Source organism: Nicotiana attenuata, chromosome 7 (assembly GCF_001879085.1).
Source record: "Nicotiana attenuata strain UT chromosome 7, NIATTr2, whole genome shotgun sequence".
Classification (NCBI taxonomy): Eukaryota; Viridiplantae; Streptophyta; class Magnoliopsida; order Solanales; family Solanaceae; genus Nicotiana; species Nicotiana attenuata.
In genome coordinates, this window is record NC_031995.1 from 645,550 (window position 1) to 651,346 (window position 5,797).

Below are 5,797 nucleotides of genomic sequence, written 5' to 3' on the forward strand. Positions count from 1 at the left end.
GATCGCGAAGGAGAAATATCATTGCCCCCACAAAAGGACCTATGCGATCGCGGAAAAAAAGAATGTGAACGCGGTTCATCACTAACTCAGACATCGCGATCGTGGACTATGCTACGCGAATGCGAATGGCAAAGCCTTTGCCTCCCCAGCATGGTCAACACTACGCGAACGCGTAAGACCACATGCAAACGCGAGGAAGCAACCCTCACACAAACGCGACCATGGAGAACACCATGCGAACACGAAGAAGGAAATCTACCATCCACAAGAACATGCTACGCAAACGCGGCTTGAACCTCGCGATCACGTATAAGTGAACACCAGATATCAGATCAGCCATCCCAAAACATGAGAAAATGGCTCGTTGCCCATCCGAAACACACTCGAGGCCCCTGGGACCCCGTCGAAACATACCAACAAGTTTCATAACATAACACAGACCTACTCGAGGCCTCAAATCACATCAAACGACGTCAAAACTATGAATCTCTCCTCAAATCGAACCTAATGAACTTATGAACTTTCAACTTCTACAACTCGCGCCGAATCGTATCAAATCAACCTGGAATGATGCCAAATTTTGCATACAAGTTCCAAATGAAATAACGGGTCTAGTCCAACTCTCGTAATCACAATCCGAGCCCGATAACAACCAAGTCAACTCTCGGTCAAACCTTTCAAACCTTCCAAAACTTTAACTTTTCAATTTTCGCTAAAATGCATCAAATTATCCTACGGACCTCCAAATCCATATCCGGACGCACGCCTAAGTCCGAAATCACCATATGAAGCTATTGGAATTATCAAAATGCCACTTCGGAGTCTTCTATACAAAAGTCAAACTCCGATCAACTCTTACCACTTAAGCTTATCCTTCTTCCAAATTGACCCCGGATCATTCCAAAATCGAACTCGACTACACACGCAAGTCATAACACATAATACGAAGTTGTTCGAGACTTTAAGCCACCGAAAGGGATGCTAATTCTCAAAAGGGCCGGTCGGATCGTTACACAAATATAACCAAGTAGTTCTTGAATGATCATTATCTACAATTATCAGAAAAGATTTATTTCCATCAAATGTTTGTACATTATAAGGCCCCTATACATTAATATGCATTAAATGGAATTCTACTAGCACTATTAGGAAAAGAAAATCTTGTATGCCTAGCTAGAGGACAGATCATACAATTATCTATTGCCATTATATATTCATCTTGATTCAATCCTAGAATTTGTTTTATTACTCCTGCTGATGCATGTCCAAGTCGTTTGTGCCACAGTTCAATGTCCATTTTCTCCTTTATTCCAACCAATCCCTTTTCTACAATTATTTTACTTTCTGTAAAGTTTTGAAGGAACAGGTAGAGGCCTTCACTTATTTTACCAATCCCTTTCACTATTTCACTGTAGAGGTCCTGGAATATGTAAAAATGTTGAAAGAAACATAGTGTTCATTATAATTCTTTTTTAAGCTTAGATACTGACAAAAGATTGTATCCAGAGTCTAGTATATACTGGATATTTTTTATTTCATCTTTATCAGTCAACCTACATGAACTAATTTGTGTTACAATTGTGGTTTCTTGCAAATGTACTCTTTTTCTGTCAGTGTCACTTCTTTTGTTTTTGGTTCTCAACATACTTAAATCAGACACCATGTGGTCTGTGGCCCAGAGTCAACTATCCCCTCTTTACCTCTGAATTTCTTAAAAAACCTTAATAGTACCTGCCATGTTAGTTATGTCACTTGATGTTTCAGCTGTGTTGTTCTTACTCAGCATCTTTAGAATTTGTGTGTATTGTTCAGGTGTGAGATAAGGCCCTCAAATGTTCTCTATCATATTGAGTCTATCACTTACACCAGTGTTACTTGCTGCTGTGTGTTGTCCCTTGTGTTCCTCCACTGTAACATTGTGTGCAGTTGTAACTATAGGGTTCCTCTTATACATAGAATCTGCATTGTACCCTATCAGTTTGTAATATGCCTCACGAGTATGTCCTTTGAGCTTGCAATAGTCATATTGCAAATTATAGTTCTTCTTTCCCCTTTGAGCATGTCCATTTTCTCTTGTTGTCATTAGTGTGTTGCCTCTCCTATTGTAGTTGAAGGCAGTGCATTATCATGTTCCTCTGACTTTCCCTCTCCATCAACATGGAATATTCCTAGTTGATCGAAGGCACTAGGATTATCATTAAGAGTTGATTCCTTGCTTGTTCATAGGACTCATTTACTCTCATAAGGAAGTGCAGGAGCTTTAATCTAAGGTTACAAATTCACGAGACTTAGGACAATCACAACTAGGAATTAGGGCTAGACTATCAAATTCAGCCTGAACAAACGCAACTTAGAGAAATAACCAGAAATGGAACTCGTTCCCTGATTGATGGTAGCAATCTCCTTGTGTATCTGAAAAATTCTAGAGCAATCAATTTTATCAGATCGCTCTTTCAAGTCCGCCCACATTGAGGCAGCATTTGTGGAATATATTATCCCACTGTACAATTCCTTCGACACACAATTCATAATCCATGATAAGACGATTGCATTATATCCCTCCCATAGATCAACCAAATTTGGACCAAAATTTTCCTTTTACAGGTGTCGTCTATGAACCCTAATTTATTCTTTACTAGGATTGCAGTTCGCATCGCACGACTCCACAATGAGTAATATTCTAGCCCAGTTAATTGATGAGATATTAATACAGTTCCTGAAGTGTCTATCTTGTGTAAAAACAGCGAATGATTGTGGCTTAATTTTTCTGGCTCAGTATTGTCAGTCGTTATTTTTTAGCTGGTAGATGAAACACGCCGATAAAGTATGGATCTAAGGATCGAGATAGACTGTATTAACAGTCGAAGAGCTCTGATACCATGTGAATTTATGTAATTTTTCACAGAGCTTGAGCTCTTCTTTAATGGAGATTGAGAGAGAAACATCAGAGAGAGAGAGAGAGAGAGAGAGAGAGATAGTTCAACGTCTAAAGCAAGCTGAAACAAATTGAGAAAAATAAAAGATCACACTTCTAATTAATCAAGAAATCATACTTATATAATTTCATTCACCTATAACTAACTAACTAACAACTAATTGACAGTTGTCAAGATCTAACTACGGTAGCTCAACTAACTTTCTAATAATTAGTTATTTAACAAACTCTAGTCAACTACTAACTATCACTACTTGACCCTAATTACTCTACCTCAAGTTACTCCTATTTCAACACTAGTTAGAAATGTAAAGTCTGCTAACAGTCATGTCTTAAAAAAATAATCTATGTATGACTCTTAATAACAAGAAATGTGAGTTTTGCCTTTTTTTTATTTTGTTTCTTTTATTTTCGGTTATCTATAGATTTTTTATTAAAGCTATCCAGCTTCTTCATGAGCCTGGACAAACATATATAGATAAATATATAAATATATTGGAAGGAGACTTCACCTTCTCTGTTACTATGTAAGTTGAGCATCCTCAAACCTTTACAAAATGATGGATACATATATCTGTTCTAGCTCACAAAAAGTGAATTTAGAGGGCTACTAATCCCTCTTCTATATTGCATAATTACAAGTATATCAAGAAACATTAATTTGATATCTTCTGCCCAGGCTCCTGTCTAGAGAAACGGTATTCTCGGATTGTTTAATTCTAAATGAAGGGAATTGTAATATATCCATTCTCTATTCTCCTCTAGCCTCTTTTGGTAGCTGTTGCAGATTGTGAAACATGTAATATGTCTAGCTTTAAAGCCATAATTGGATAGGATATCAGCAACTTTGTTTCCTTCTCTATAACAATGTGCTATTATCCTATCTTTCATAAGTTCGAGTTTGTTCCTCAAATCAAGAATTATATCAGTTAACTTCTATTTTAGCTTTTCAAAGCAGCCAGTTAACCAATAACAAAGAGTCAATCTCCACCATGATCTTCTTGTATCCTTTCTCCACACACCAATCTAATTCAGCCTTCAGAGCTAATGATTCTGCCATATTATATATGATAATATCAAAAGGAATTGCATAAGCAGCTAATAGTTCACCATTATGATTTCAAATAATCCCCCCTTACACTATGGCATGAGTTTCCTTTAGAGAAGCCATCAGAATTGATCTTGACAAATCCCAAATTTGAGGGATTCCATTTAACATGGACAGAGGAGATAGAAAACTTAGCACAAAGTTCGCCCAGTTCAGATAAGGAATCACTTTAGGAAATTGTTTATGAACAATCATACTTATTTGTTGTTGTATCTTCCAAATAATTCTTCCAGTGGAAATTCTCTCATTCTCAAATCTGCATTTGCATCCAGCTTTCTAAATCTGCCATATAATGATTTCAGGAAGAGCTTGGTGGATCAATTTCAGTAATGGTTTTAAGGATTCCATAAACCACCATTTAAGGACATGTTGTCTAATAGTAGTTGCAGTTTGACTCATCTGGACCCTAAAAGTTTGATTAAATAATGTCAAATAGATCCGCATATATCACTCCCCGTAAAAATATGTTCTTCATTTTTGACACTTGAGTTGATACAACATGAACATTTGGATGGGAATTGGAGTCCAAATCTCTTCGTATTATCATCCACATAGATCTTGTATTTGAATAATTTCCATAGGAAAAAAGAAATTTTGAAGGGAATCTTCTTATGCCACATCAAAGTATTAACCAAAGTAGTATTCTTTCTGCTTCTTAGATGATTCCAAGCAGAGCTATAACTGAATTTTCCATCTTCTGATAAAGTCCATATTGGATAATCATATAGCACAAGAGAATTAATTTTAACTCTCTGGATATGTTGTACAATCCCAGCAGGTAGTATTTGAGCTAGCTTGACCATATTCCATTCTCTGTTGATCATGAATGAAGAGACATGCATTTTATTTGATGTAGAAGCCTCTCCAAATTGTGCAAGTTGTCCAAGCCTGTCCAATTATCACACCAGAAACTAGAATTTTCTTCATTTATTTGCCACAAAATTAAATGATCAACCATCTTCTTTATCTCCATTAATCTTCTCCAGCTATGTGAATATAGGTAAGACCATTTCCTAGGTATAGGGTGTATCCTCATGGAGTATTTGGCTTTCATGAATTCAGCCTATAGTTAATCTTTGGTTCTGAATTGCCACTAAAGCTTAGCAGCAAAAGACAACAATGTCTTGTAAAGACCTGAAGCTAACTCCTCTTTCACTTGTTGGATATCATAATGTATTCCAGGATGACCAATGGTATTTTTGTTTTCCTTCTGCTTCCCCAAAAAAATTGGCAAACACTCTTTCTATCTATTTATTATTGTCTTTTGAAGGTTAATAGATTGACAAAAGATGCACTGGCATAGCTGATAACACATGTTTAATCAGGACCATCTTCCCTCTAGAGGATAGTAAGTGACTATGCCAAGTTCCCACATTCCGAACAATTTTAGTGGCCCTATCAGTAAAATAATGGACCCTTTCGTTCCCGCATAAATTGGACATCCCAAATAAGTAATTGGAAACTCTTTGCGTTGAATGTTCAACCAGTTTTCTACTATGGATATCCTTTTGTAAGATTTGTTGTCTCCTACCATAAAATAATTTTTGTACTTATTGATTAGTTGACCAGATGTCTTTTCGTATTCTTCTGGTTGCTCCATCACCAGATTCAAAGATGCAGTCTTTCCTGAAGAGAAAATAACAATATCATCAGCATAGACAAATGATTAATCAAAGATACTTTGTGTGCAATATTATCATTATTTTTATCTTATTGTCTAAACCCCACAAATTTACAACAACAACAACAATCAC